The sequence below is a fragment of the Hydra vulgaris genome, chromosome 08, assembly GCF_038396675.1.
Source record: "Hydra vulgaris chromosome 08, alternate assembly HydraT2T_AEP".
In the NCBI taxonomy this organism is placed as follows: domain Eukaryota; kingdom Metazoa; phylum Cnidaria; class Hydrozoa; order Anthoathecata; family Hydridae; genus Hydra; species Hydra vulgaris.
In genome coordinates, this window is record NC_088927.1 from 49,855,001 (window position 1) to 49,868,531 (window position 13,531).

Sequence of the window (13,531 nt, forward strand, 5' to 3'; positions counted from 1 at the left end):
ATATATATATATATATATATATATATATATATATATATATATATATATGTATATATATATATATATATATATATATATATATATATATATATATATATATATATATATATATATATATATATATATATATATATATATATATATATATATGTTATATATGTATATAGGTAGCTTCATAAAATAGTTAAACTTTTATTTTTAAACCAAATTAGTACTATTATAATGAGATTATTAAATTACAAATTTTAATACTAAATTAATTATCTTAGGCCAACTAGAAAAAAAGATAAGGCGTTTTGAAGGTGAAGAAAATATAGTGGACATCTTAACAAAGATACACAGGAAAACGACTATAAAAGTGGACTTTAAAATATAGCGCATAAGATATTCACAATGTACCATAACATAGATAATAAAAAATGTTTATTATATCCAACTTTGTAACAATTAGATTAACAAAAAGATATATATATATAAAAGGGGTTGATTGGGCCCATTTTAAAAGCAAGTTAAATTCTATTCAAGTCATTTTATTTAAAAATTGTCATAATTTGTCAAAAATTTAAGTTTGTTTTTGCTCGTATCAAATAAGAATGAAAAAAAAAATTATGAAAAAAAAAATGTGAATGGAGCCTAGGAACAAAAATACCCCAAAAGGTTAGCACTTTAAAAAGTGGAATTTAAAATGTAGCGTATAAGATATTCACCAAGTACCATGAAAAAAACTTTTTTTAAATATGTGACGGGATTAAGTAAATACAATACTAAATTTAAACTCATCAACAGACTTCAAATTCACCTAATAATCTTTTATTTTTCTAAAGTTATGACCAAGTGAAGTTTCCACTCATCCCTAAACGAGGGGGTTGTAAATATCACATGGTTATAACTTTTGAGCATTAAAAGATGTTTAGATTAAATTTGAAAGCTGTCCATGAAATTAAATTTAGTATAAGATGAAAAATTAACTACTCGTTGGCTTAACAGTTAGTTAGGCCAACAGAGACAAGGGTGCTAACCTTTTTAGATATTTTTGTTCCCAAGTTTTAATTATCGCATTTTTTTGCAAATCATTCTCATTTGACATATAAATGAACATCATTATATGTACAGTTTTCAGAAAGCCTAAAGTCATGTATCTGCTTTTTCTTTTATTTTACATTATCTAAAGTGTAGAATAATCATGTGTCAGGTCTTAGTTACTATAGAAAATTTAAAGAAATTAAGATTATATAAAAAATTTGTATACAATATTTTCAAAAGACTTGTCTTGGACAATAATAAAGCTTAATATAATAATATAATAATAAAGCCTAATATAATACTGAAAGTTTTAAATAAATTCTAGGTCTTTAAGTATTAAATCTGCCACAACTCCTTCCTGGCTTATGTCAATATCTTCAGGTTCATCTTCATTGACTTTCCAATACCCTAATGTGTATGTAAATGATTTTTTCTTTGTTGATTTGATAAATAACCTTATCAAAAAGTAGATGTCTATTTCCATCATCAAGCTCCCATTCAAGCTGCCCTATCAAGGTTCCATTCTTCAAAATTATACCTAAAAATTGTTCTTGTTTTTCATCAATAATAATAAAAAAAGGATGTGATTTTTGCATTACCAGCTATTGCTTTTTTAACATCCTTCTCTAGTTGCTTTCTTTCTAGTAGTTCTTTTTTTAAACTAGCTTTGGTACATCTTTTTCCTATTTCTGCATACAAAAGATTACTAAAATTTTTTGAGGCTCGACATGTTAACGCTCCTCTCTTAATTGCAAGCTAAATGAGGTCTTCTTGTTCTGGCAATGTAAATGTTTTATTTATCCTGGCTTTTATTTTTGAATCTTGGAATCCAAAAAATGCATTAGGAACGCAGCATAAAATAAATCAAGCATGTCCAAGATCTTCTCAGCCTCCATTGTATGTGGTGGAGCAGATAGTATGGTTTTTATCCTTTCTTTAGATGGATTTGAGAGTTTACCAGTCAAATACCATTTGACTGGTCATTTGTCTGTATAGAGCTTTTCAAAGCTGTCTGTATGGAGCTTTTCAAAGCTGATAAAATCTTTACCAAAATTTTTTCATTTTTAATGACACAAAGTGATTAATTATCTTCTTTAATACTAAATACATCCACATCTGTATAAAGAATTGATTCTAGATTATTTATGAAGTTGGATAATTTCTTTATTGCTTTTTGGAAAATGTCCCCCAAATAAAAAAATATTAAACTCTTATACATGTTTTAAATTCCTTTATTACTTTATTAAAAAATATTAAAAACTTACCAACTCAAGATAGCTCTTTTCTGTTGCATTTTTATAAACCAGACTCATCCATGGCCCAATTATTATTTTTCCAATCAAGCCCAATCCTTGCAATTGCACAAGTGTCATATCGTTACTTTAGAAAGACTTAAGAGTTTGCAAATTTTTTTTTTAGTGTTGCTGAAATAACAAAACAAAAACAAAAAAATTCAAGTATAATACAAAGTTGTAATGAAATTCTATTAAACTTTATATTTATCTAAAAAAATCTGTACCTTTCAAGAAAGTTTATATAAGTTTTTTATGTGTAACAACAATCCCTGCCATATGGAACAAGACATGAAATCTGCTAACAACATATCGAAGGAATAGCCCTGGAGCAACATTGTTTTTTTAAGATAGCTTTTGAATGCAGCAAGATCTCCTTTGAAACCATACCTGATTTTCAAACAGAAAAAAATTACAATTTCATATTTTCATAACAGTTTGTGAAACAATAAAGAAAAAATAAAGTTTTTAAAATTGTTATTAAATATTTTATAAAGTTAAATAAAAATAGCCATTACCTTAGCTTTGACAAATTTTTGAGGACTGTTATGGCAATCCCATCAGTTCCTTTAGCTGGTTTTACCTTCATCTCGTTATCTATTGTTCTAAGAGCTGATAATGTCTCTAAATCAATAGTTTCCAGTGGATAAACATTGCAGTGCAGTTGTATTAATTCAATATCCATCTCCTCCTGAAGCATATTTTTCACACAACTAATAACAGGTGCTCTGTCTGACAGACAACTTTTAATTTTTTGAGTGAATATGTCTAAATATATATATATATATATATATATATATTTAGACATATTCACTCAAAATATTTTATATATATATATATATATATATATATATATATATATATATATATATATATATATATATATATATATATATATATATATATATATATATATTATAAACAGAGCCGGCTTGTGAGCAATTTTTAGTGTGTGCAAAAAAAATATTGCCGCCTAAAATTTTGATCAAATTTTATCAGAAAAACAGAATTTTTTTGGCAATTTTTCAGTTATGTTGATCTTAATATTTTCTGCCAGTGTGCTTTGCACACTTCGCAGACGCCACCAGCCAGCATTGTATATACGTATTTAAAAATATATATTTCTTTTATATATATTCATAAGTTTACCCATATATACATGAATAAACATATATTATTAAAATAAATAAAAATTTGTACCAATAAAAATATATGATAAAGAATAAATGTTAGAATTCAATATACAACACCAACACTATAATTAGGACTTGATACTTTTCGTAATAAAATTAGAAGTTATTTTAAAAAATGGAAAAGAAGTTACTTATCCAATGTGTTTTTATTCAAAAAAAACAACTTAATATTGCATACTTTCATTGTTTGTGTAGGATTTTACACTGAAGTATTTACTTGATAATTAGGTTAAAGTGTTAAATGTTTTTCGAACAAATTAAAAGTGTTTTTCTGTTAACAGCGTTAGTTTAGTCTGACTTATTTACTTTTTATTCTTTTATACTTATATACTTATATACTTTTAAGACTAATATACTTTTAATAATTTTGATATCACTTTATACATCTTAATTTTATTAAAATTAAGTATTATTTCTAAATAAGAAATAACATATTTTTAAAAGTTGAGTTAAAAAGTTAAAAATCATTTTATTAAAATGATCAACTTAAAATGAATAAAACAATGACAAAAATAACCTTTAATAAATCGCATTTACGCTGAGATTTATGCGTATTATATACAATTTGATATAAAATCTAAAAGTTTTAAATTAGTCACAATAAAAATAGGTTATAAAACATAACTTTATTAAAATATTTTTATACCATCTGCATGCATTCTATTAAGTTTTCCTTGCCTTTCCATTAAGAGACATATGACAATAATTGTCAGTGTGCCACTTTCTCAACGTTGTCAAAGCAATGTTTTATTAACGTTGGCAAATAACACTTTTTCGAAGTTTTATATATATATATATATATATAAATGTAAAACATTTATATATATATATATATATATATATATATATATATATATATATAAATGTAAAACATTTATATATATATATATATATATATATAAATGTAAAACAATCTAAAAATGTAATTATTGTTGTACATTTTTAGAATATATTCTAAGAATGTAAAACAATCGTATCACAATAGTGAGTAATATATTTTAAGAAGATTATGTGCATATAATATATTTCAAAAATAAAGTTCACGGCTTTATTACTGCAGTCTTGCCCGCGATAGATACAGCATGCAGACATGTTTTTCTTGCAAGAACATATACTAATTCTGCGCAAATTTCTTGACCAAGTCTTACAAACACAACGAATCACTTTGATATATTGGTTAGTGCTACATCTTTGTCTGTAGGTATTGAAAGAAGATAACCATTATCTAATTTCCATCTCCATTTTTTTGGAATTGAGCTGAAAGATTCATCTAGCATTTTCCTTTAATAACCTGGAGATGAACTCTAAAACCATAAAAAAAGCCGCACGATTTGTTAGTGGTAACTTTTCTAGTTTTATATTTCTTTCACAAACCATTTGTTTATATTTCAAAAATATCTAAGAAATAATACTATAAAAATATGACATTTTTTCTGTTTAAATCTAAATTTTCTCAATCTAAATGAAGGGCGTAAGTCGAAAAAGTCAAAATTAAACGTTCAAATGTTTACCGCATTTTCCTAAACAAAGATTCTGCATTTTCACCAAAAAATTCAATGAAAACCTTTACAGCAGATTCTCCAACTTCTTTTTTGGTTGCCCAGTAATCCAAAATAATAGCAGATACTGATTGTATACTATTTGAATTTTAAAGTATTTTTCAAAAACAACGTTTTTCTTAACAAAGTATTGAAGATGTCGAGTCACATCCTGACTCTTCATGAACAAATAACAGATGTTGTCTAAAATCCATTATTCGAAATTAAGCATCTTTTATTCTTCAGAGTTTTTTCTTGCTTTTATGATTAAAAAAACTTCATTTAATTAATCTTTCCAATGATAAATTAACATCACTGCTATATCAGTATCATTGGAAAAAATAATGCATGGTGAAATTTTTTTGCAACTTCCAACAGTTTAGAGACAATTTTTGTATGAGCATCCCCTTTGCAAAGATATACTTTTTAGCCATCTTGTTTAAGATAATCTGACAAAATAAAATTAACTGTGTTTTGTTGTGTGAATTTGATTGAAAACGCTTATGTGAGTTCGGAATCTAATTATTTTCTTTCTAAACAAAATTTTGGGAAAAACCATTGCATTTTGTTCTATCTATGTGTTTATTAGATTTAATTGAAAACCATTTATTATGACCATTAAATATAATATAAGTGGTGGCATACTTTTTTCTTATATATCTGACGTAGGTCAATTTTTATAAATCTCATACCTATGTTCCAAATAACTCTGTGAAGTAAGGAACCTCTGTGAAGGACATACATGCACAAGCTAACGTTTGTACTAGACTTAATTTTGTTGTCAGGAAGAATCATTTTGCGTAAAGATGATTTGTTTGCTTTCAGCGTTAGATTATTTTTAAATAATACTTTTGGGGTATGAATGAGCGCATAGTCAAAGTATAGTTAAGCGTCATCCTATCTTTCTGCAGTTGCTGCAAACCTATTAAAAAGTGTTGAATCGACACAATTAGTTTGATTGTCTAGTTTTACGCTATTAGTCAAAATATCCAAAGAAAAAAACCTTTTCTTATTTTTAAACTTTGCTTCATTGAACTTAAGACCGTCAAAAAAAGTTTTTAGACAAACGAAAATGTTCTCAGCCTCGTCGCAGTTGACACGATCTTTACCATTGACTCACACAACACCCGTGGGTAATAAATATATATTTTTTTTATGTTCTTTTTTTAATTTATTTTTATTCCATTTTATATTAAACCAACTTTGCATTTTAAAGAACGCATCAGGGTCTGCTAAATTACAAGATCAGAAGATAGGTCAGCCTTATACCTTGCAGATTGGTGCACTACGTGACAACCATCTAAAAATTGTTGTGTAACTACATGTTTGTTTCTCTAAGATATTGAATTTCTGGCAAGTATAACCTGGAATACTTGGCATAGTGTCCTAATGCGGCAAATAATTAAACATTTTTAAGATTGCTTGAAGATGCAAATACCAGTTACAAGTTCTCTCTGGAACTAAAAGTTCCTTTATGGTACCAATGTAGTATATGTACAAGATACAAAGTTTTGCAGTGTGTCATTCCTATGATGTGTAGGTTTACATGGCAAATTCAATATTTTTGAAAGCATCTGTATTACCAAGTCTGACTAACTCTTTCTTGTTCATATCATTTTGCATTATCATTTTATAACTGTATTCAAGTCCGGATATATCTAGTTTTTAATCGTCAACCAAAATATCTATAACATGACTTAAGGAATTTGAAACAGCTTTTCCTGTAAGCATATGCTTTACCGTATCTTCAGAGCAAACTTGCTTTAACACCTTTTTCAGGCCAGTTCCTGCCATTAGTTTTCCAATTCTTCCGAGAAAACCCATCATTGTGTGAAACCCTAAGAGTCGACATACTATATTGAGGTTCTGATGATTTATAACACCGAGCGGTTTCTGCCACAAAGGCTGATCAAACTCTACGCAGGGAATAATTGTTTTATATTTATTAGCTTTATCAATTATGAAAAGCAGTGTAAGTATATGCAAGTTTCATCTTAGGAGTTAATTATAGGTAAAAACTTGATGAATGCTTTTTCATTACTTGTTGTTGATTGTGATGTAGTGTGCATCATATAACTTGACCGATTCGGGCGAGGATTATTTTTTGAGCTAAAGAACCATGCGACAAACCTAACAATATCACTAATTTCGGGCGCACGAAATACTTCAGATACAAATCTTTTATTAGTTTAAACCAGATACAAATCTTTTATTACATTTAATAAACCGTGATAGCTTGATCCGTGATAAGGCATTATTTTAGATGACACATCAGATATGTTTTTAATAGACTTGTGTTTCAAACTCGTTATGCTTTCATAACTGTATTTAGAAAATGAACATATTGATATTAAACCTATTCCGTGAAACGATCCTTTTCCGGTCAATGTGCCAATGTTGTGATCTAGATTGTCAGCCACTCAATGTAAGAAATTCGGCTTTTGTTCTTGCACAGCATTTACTTTACTAACTGCAGCAGATGACTTAAATAACTTCTGTTCATCGGTGGATATTGAAGATCTAAATTTATAAAGGTGATTCACAAGCCATTTTGTTTCAAAAGATATATCAATTTACGCCAATCCCAAATGGAGTTGGTGCTTTCATAAATCTTCGTCGCAAAACTTGAGTAGTTCATTGTCCTAAACTAATTTGTCAAAGCTTTACAATAATTAAAAGGCTTGAGAATTGCTGTAAACTCTTTGGAACCCACTTAAGTCTATATTCAATGTCACCCATATCCTCTTGTGATTGATATACAGATTTAATTACATCCATTTTTCTGATTTTGCTCGTAATTATACTTGCAGCGGGAGCAATAATATTGTCTTTAGTACAAGCTTTCTATTTTTGAATTTTTAATATATCAAAAGAAGCCATGTCTCTGAACACAAACTAAATTAGATTGACCGGAGAGTTCTCCTAAAAAAGTATGATCACCATAATGTTCAAGTAACATTCATTTTAAAGATTTCGTTGAGTAATATGAATAACCATTACTAAGTTTTTTGATGTTAATGTGCACATCCGAAAGGGTACAAAGTTCGCAGTCAGTCATTACAAGACATCCAACGAAAATCAACAACATTTCCACATTCTTCCTATCTATTTAAAGAACGTTTAATCATTTTGTTAATCAATGGTATGGATTCAATTTTAGCAGTTGCTAAATGCTCGTGGTCTACCTTTTTGGTACAAAGAAAACCTTTTGATTTCCAATCAAATACTTCTTCAAGTAAATTTCTTTCTTGGTACACATAATATTGATCTTTACGACTATCCACAAACTTTCTTCTACAGCTATGATAGACTAGTACTGTTGTACTTTTATGCGTGTTCTGTCGCAACTGGACTTTAATATAACTAACAATGCGCAAAAATAACTTATCTGGTATGTTTTCTTATCCGAAACCTTTTTATAATAACAAATGTATTTGTTTTTCAATTATGCAAAGTATAAATAAACAATTAGAAATGATTCAGCAAAACCTCATTATTGAATATGAGCTATTATTTGCAAAATGATTTTTTAACAAACTGTGCGAAATAAGTTTTTAACAAAACTTTTATTAGATGTATTGTAAATTGCGTTTTACTTCCATTCTTTTGAAAAAAAGATAAGTTTATAAGCATTAAACTTTTTCAGTTCTTTGATATGTAAAACTATCATTACCACATACTCTCGCAAATCTAAGTTACAGTTCTCATTATTTTTTGTGGTCTGGAATAAAATTAATTTTACTTTTTGGCTAAAAAAAAAATCCTTTTAGGAAAGGATTATGTACTTTTTTACTGTTAAGAAGGTAGTCCCCTCAAAAAGTGCTTGGTTAAAAAAAGTTAAATTTTTTGATACCAAGTTATATTCCTTAAGGTGAAAATTAACAAATTAATAACAATTTAGACAAATAAATAATAAAATATGACCATAACTTTTTCAATAAATCCATGTTTCAAAAATTCGTTACTTAAAACTTATTAACTTTGAGTAGATCTACTTGCATTTAGTTAGATAGTTTTTTCACCCTTAAAATACTGTATTTGAGAGTTTTTTAATTATATATAATAATAATCTAGTATTTGATAAACTTAAAATTTTAATACACATACCTAATTGTACCCTAATCTCTCTGTAAGGTATTAAAACCTTTCATCTCAAAAACAATCTAAACTATTTTTACAGTATTTTGAAGATTCCCATTGAGATTTGTATAAATTTATAAATGCATTTATAAATTGTTTGACGCTATTAATCTTTTATTTAGTTGGAAAAAGACTAGGTTTAAAGTGTTAGGAGCGTTAGCTGATAGGATCTTTTTATATACGATTTTGAACTTTACAAATAAGTTTTTCCTACTTTTAAGTATCATTAAGTGACTAGAACAACCAACCAAAAAAGTGATGTAGCCATGTTAAACAACACAACAAGAATAAATTAAATCAAACGCACTATAACAGGTTTAGCAAATTTTGACAAAATGACACTTTAATGAAAGCAAACATTCATTAAAGTATTAGAATACAAAATCAAAGTTTCAATATTTCAGTTTACAAAATAGTTTAAAAGCTTATTTGTTTTAACTAAAAAAAGTTAAAAAAAAAAACGTTTAATATCAACATTTTTATGTTTAGCAAAAGAAAAAAAATGGAAAGCCTAAATGAGGAGAACTTCGGTGGATACGATGCGTATTTTATAAATGAACTTTTAGATGAACATGAATGTCCTGTATGTAAAATGGCTCTTCGTGAGCCTATTCAAACACAATGTGGTCATCGACTTTGTTTGTCATGTGCAGAAGAAATGAGAAAAAGGTATTAACTTTTGTAGATTGATATTGCAAGTTATGTGGCATGCATATAAAAATACATTTAATAGACTACATATTTACGAGCTTGCATGCATACACTTGACCGAAATATGTAAAACTATTGTTAATGCTGCCTTTTTTTTGTTTCGACGCTAACCCAAAGTTGATCTAATATCAACTTTAATTTTAAAAGCAGCTTGATTTGTTATATTGATTCAATGTCAGATTAATCTTGCAAAAGTTGATTTTTTTACAATATAAACACAAAATTGATCCAATATATATGACCCAATGTTCATTTAATGTAAATGGGTTTATTTTCATTCAATGTATAAAATGTAATTTGGGTGTAGAAAGTTCAAGAGTATTTTTTGGTAGGTATGTGGTTTCTTTCTTAATCAGCTCTTAATTATTTTAATTGTAATTATGTATGAAGCGGTTTTTTAACGCCGATTATTGTGGGTAGTTTGAAACAAAAGATAATTTATTTGGAATGAAAAGAAGTTTTTATTTCAACAAAAAAAATTACAAGCTAACCGGACATGACATTCAACTATAAAATTATTTGATATATTTTAAACGTAAGATAGAACTTCGGACGCCGCCGTTTGGACACAACGACCAAAAGTAGTTGTCATAATGCAGAATGTAAAACTGCAATTAATATTTTCAACCCTTATTTGAAAAATTTAGTATATGATGCTTTAAACGCTGAAGGTAAGCAAGATAAAAGGGAAGTTGAGCGTTGTTTGTTGGCAGCATTTTCTGTAGAAGCTTGTACTGCATACAAACTTTTTATAAAATGATAATTGAATGTTGGAGAGAAATGTGTTTTTGGCATTAAAAAACAAGATCAAGAAAATCATCAATATTTGATAGTGTCAAATAGAAAGTTAAGCGGAAATGGAGAAGTAGAGAAGGCTCCAACCAATTATTTAACAAGGTTTCCCAATACAACATACCAAAACATGCAAGTGCAGAATCCGAAAATAAACTAGAAGGTTAGATTAGTCGTAAATGGTTATTTGAAGATGACGAAAACAAAATAGAACTCTCCAAAGGAAAAGCTCTCTTAATTGTTGTTATTCAACAAAATAAAGATATAAAATCAGCAATGCTTTTGAGCGGAGAGAAGCATCAAAACATATACTGAGTTTACACGACTTGGTATTGGATTAAATGTTGCGCGTGATTATGAAGTATCTTGGAGTGTCATTAAAGATCAAGATGATTTGGCGAAGTGGGGAGTATCCGCCATCATGAACAACATTTTTGTCAATGAGATAGTAGTATGCCTCTTATTTGTTGACAGACATTTTGAAAAATTTAGTTTGGATAGTAAGGAAGGGGAACAGATTGGATGTAATGGGGCTCGTGCATTGAGATTGTGTGTGAGCGAGGTTGGTGGAAAGCTTATGTAGTCTAGCGGGAATTGATTTGAAATGAATTTGAAAAATTTAAACAGAAGAGTTGTGTTTTGCATTTGTGAGCAGGAAAGTTTGAAAATTGCAAGTTATCCCAATTGTATCTTATTTAAGTTTTAACTTTTTACATTTAGTTTATTATGAAACATTAACTAAAGTGAGTTATATTTAATGAACTTTAATACGAATGTCGGTGTAAAACTTTTATCTGTGTTTTTTATACATAATGAAACGTAAATAACTTATTTTTTAATTTTTATAATTTTTTAGACATATTTGGGTCCTGTAAAAATGGGTAGCTTTACATAAAAGCCATATATTTAGATTTAAAAAACGTGGTTGCGATTTGCTTGGGTTTAGATAGACACATATAGAAATATTAATAAAGCGCTGGAATAATTTAGTTTTGTTTACCTTCACATATTTTTAATGACGCATTTTTTTGTAACTCAACAAAAAATGGTGTCTTTAAAGCGGTTTATGTTGATTTTTCAAACTTATTTTTCAAATAAGATAGCAACTAGTTAACTTTGAACTTTTTTATTTTTGAGTTAACTACTATTTCTTTATAAACCATCTACTCTAGCTTAATGCAATTTAATACAAAAAATGCCAGTTTGTGTTTGGTAAAGACAGTTTGTAGTTTTTTGAAAAGAAGAGTCGTTTTGTTTGACAAAGTGTTAGAACAATGAGGTTTTGAATGAAAAGTTAAAAGTACGTACTTCAGGAGGTTTATGCAAACAGCTAATGGTGATTGAGCTGTACATGGTGACAAGGATATTGTGTGATTTGATACCAGTTCTTTGGCAATCGGCGCTTTTAAAGTTTAATTGTTTAATTTAAACAAGTTTAAACAATTCATTAAAAAAAATTATTTGTAAAATATAACTAAAAACAAACTTAGAAGGTTAATTTAATATAGAATTACAAAAATATGTTTAATAACGTAAATTTTTATAATGTTGTAAACATTTAGCTATTGCAAGTACAGCAAAAGTTGTAGTTCTTAACTTGTTGCAGTAATCATTGCTATACATTATGCAGTATGCAGGCCGTCTAATAACTTTTGAAAAAAGAACTTGATACTTTTTAAATCTTCTACCATTCTACAAAAGTCTAACAGAATAAAAGTTTTAAAACTACATTGCTTTGATCATCAGAGATACTTTATTGACAACACCTACACTCGCTATGCAAGGCAAAATAATACAGATTTTTCCTGAAGTAATTCAAATAAATAATGATAAACCAAAGAGAATTTTAAGAAGTTCTATAAATTAATCATTTTATAGTATAATGCAGCTAATAATAGTATATAAGATATAAGCAAACAAACATAATACATATTCAAATTGTCACTAGCCAATCATGTAATCAAACGCATTGTCACTTGTCACTTAAACCACAGATTGCTTCGCCAGTTTTTGAAATATATAACTGTCAGAATGAGCTAAAATGGTACATTTTAAACATTGACTCCACTTTTCTTCATGCAGCCTTACTTCATAATCCATTACAAAACATAATATTCCCAGTTTTCAACATTTAAAATTTCAACCCTTTCTACACACTGTCCTTACCCACATTCAATTTCTATTTTTTGTTGTTTTAAATTTTTTGATTTTTCAGAGGATTCAAATAATGATTTTCTGTAATGTGATGTTGTTATTATCTGTGATTCTTCTCTCATTCTTGATGGTAAAGTAAGCTATTACTGGAATAAATAGCTGGAATATATAGCTGGAATAGCTAAAGTATTAAAAATCAAGTATTATCTTTGAATTGAGCTATTACAGCACTATTTTCCACGTAAGTTATGTCAAATAAAATGATTTCAGATGACGGCGTACTTGAAGTACTTTTTTAAGGTAAAATTTCAGTTATATAATCAAATACTTTTACGTTCCAAGGTGGTCCAGTAATTTGAGACTTTAAATACATTGTTTAATATGTATATTATCAATATAAATTTAGTCTATAATCCACGGATGTCCGCCTGGTCTCTAATAATGATTTTTACAAATTAACTGATGTATTCAATTTTATTTGGCGAAAACATGATATGTGTTTTGTTTTAAATGGCAATGTAATAATTGGGTTTCAGTGAGTCTAGATTAGTGTTATAAACTTGTTTTAATATTGATACACCTTAAAATATCTATTTATAAGATTTTGTAAGTGTAATTCATTTTTTTTATATATACTTAAAACATGAAAAATATCGATATTTATTCATATATAAAATAAGAAAACTTG

The 13,531-nt window shown here is 27.6% G+C and overlaps 1 long non-coding RNA gene across 2 annotated transcripts in view; it reads left to right on the forward strand.

The window, feature by feature from the left end:
* The window catches only part of LOC136083928 (uncharacterized), a 44,884-nt gene that overhangs the window by 25,340 nt on the left and 6,013 nt on the right, over positions 1-13,531 (forward strand). For both annotated transcript variants that reach the window (XR_010640212.1, XR_010640211.1), the window contains exon 2: positions 9,676-9,855. This is a non-coding gene — a long non-coding RNA (uncharacterized LOC136083928). The remainder of the gene's footprint in view (positions 1-9,675; positions 9,856-13,531) is intronic.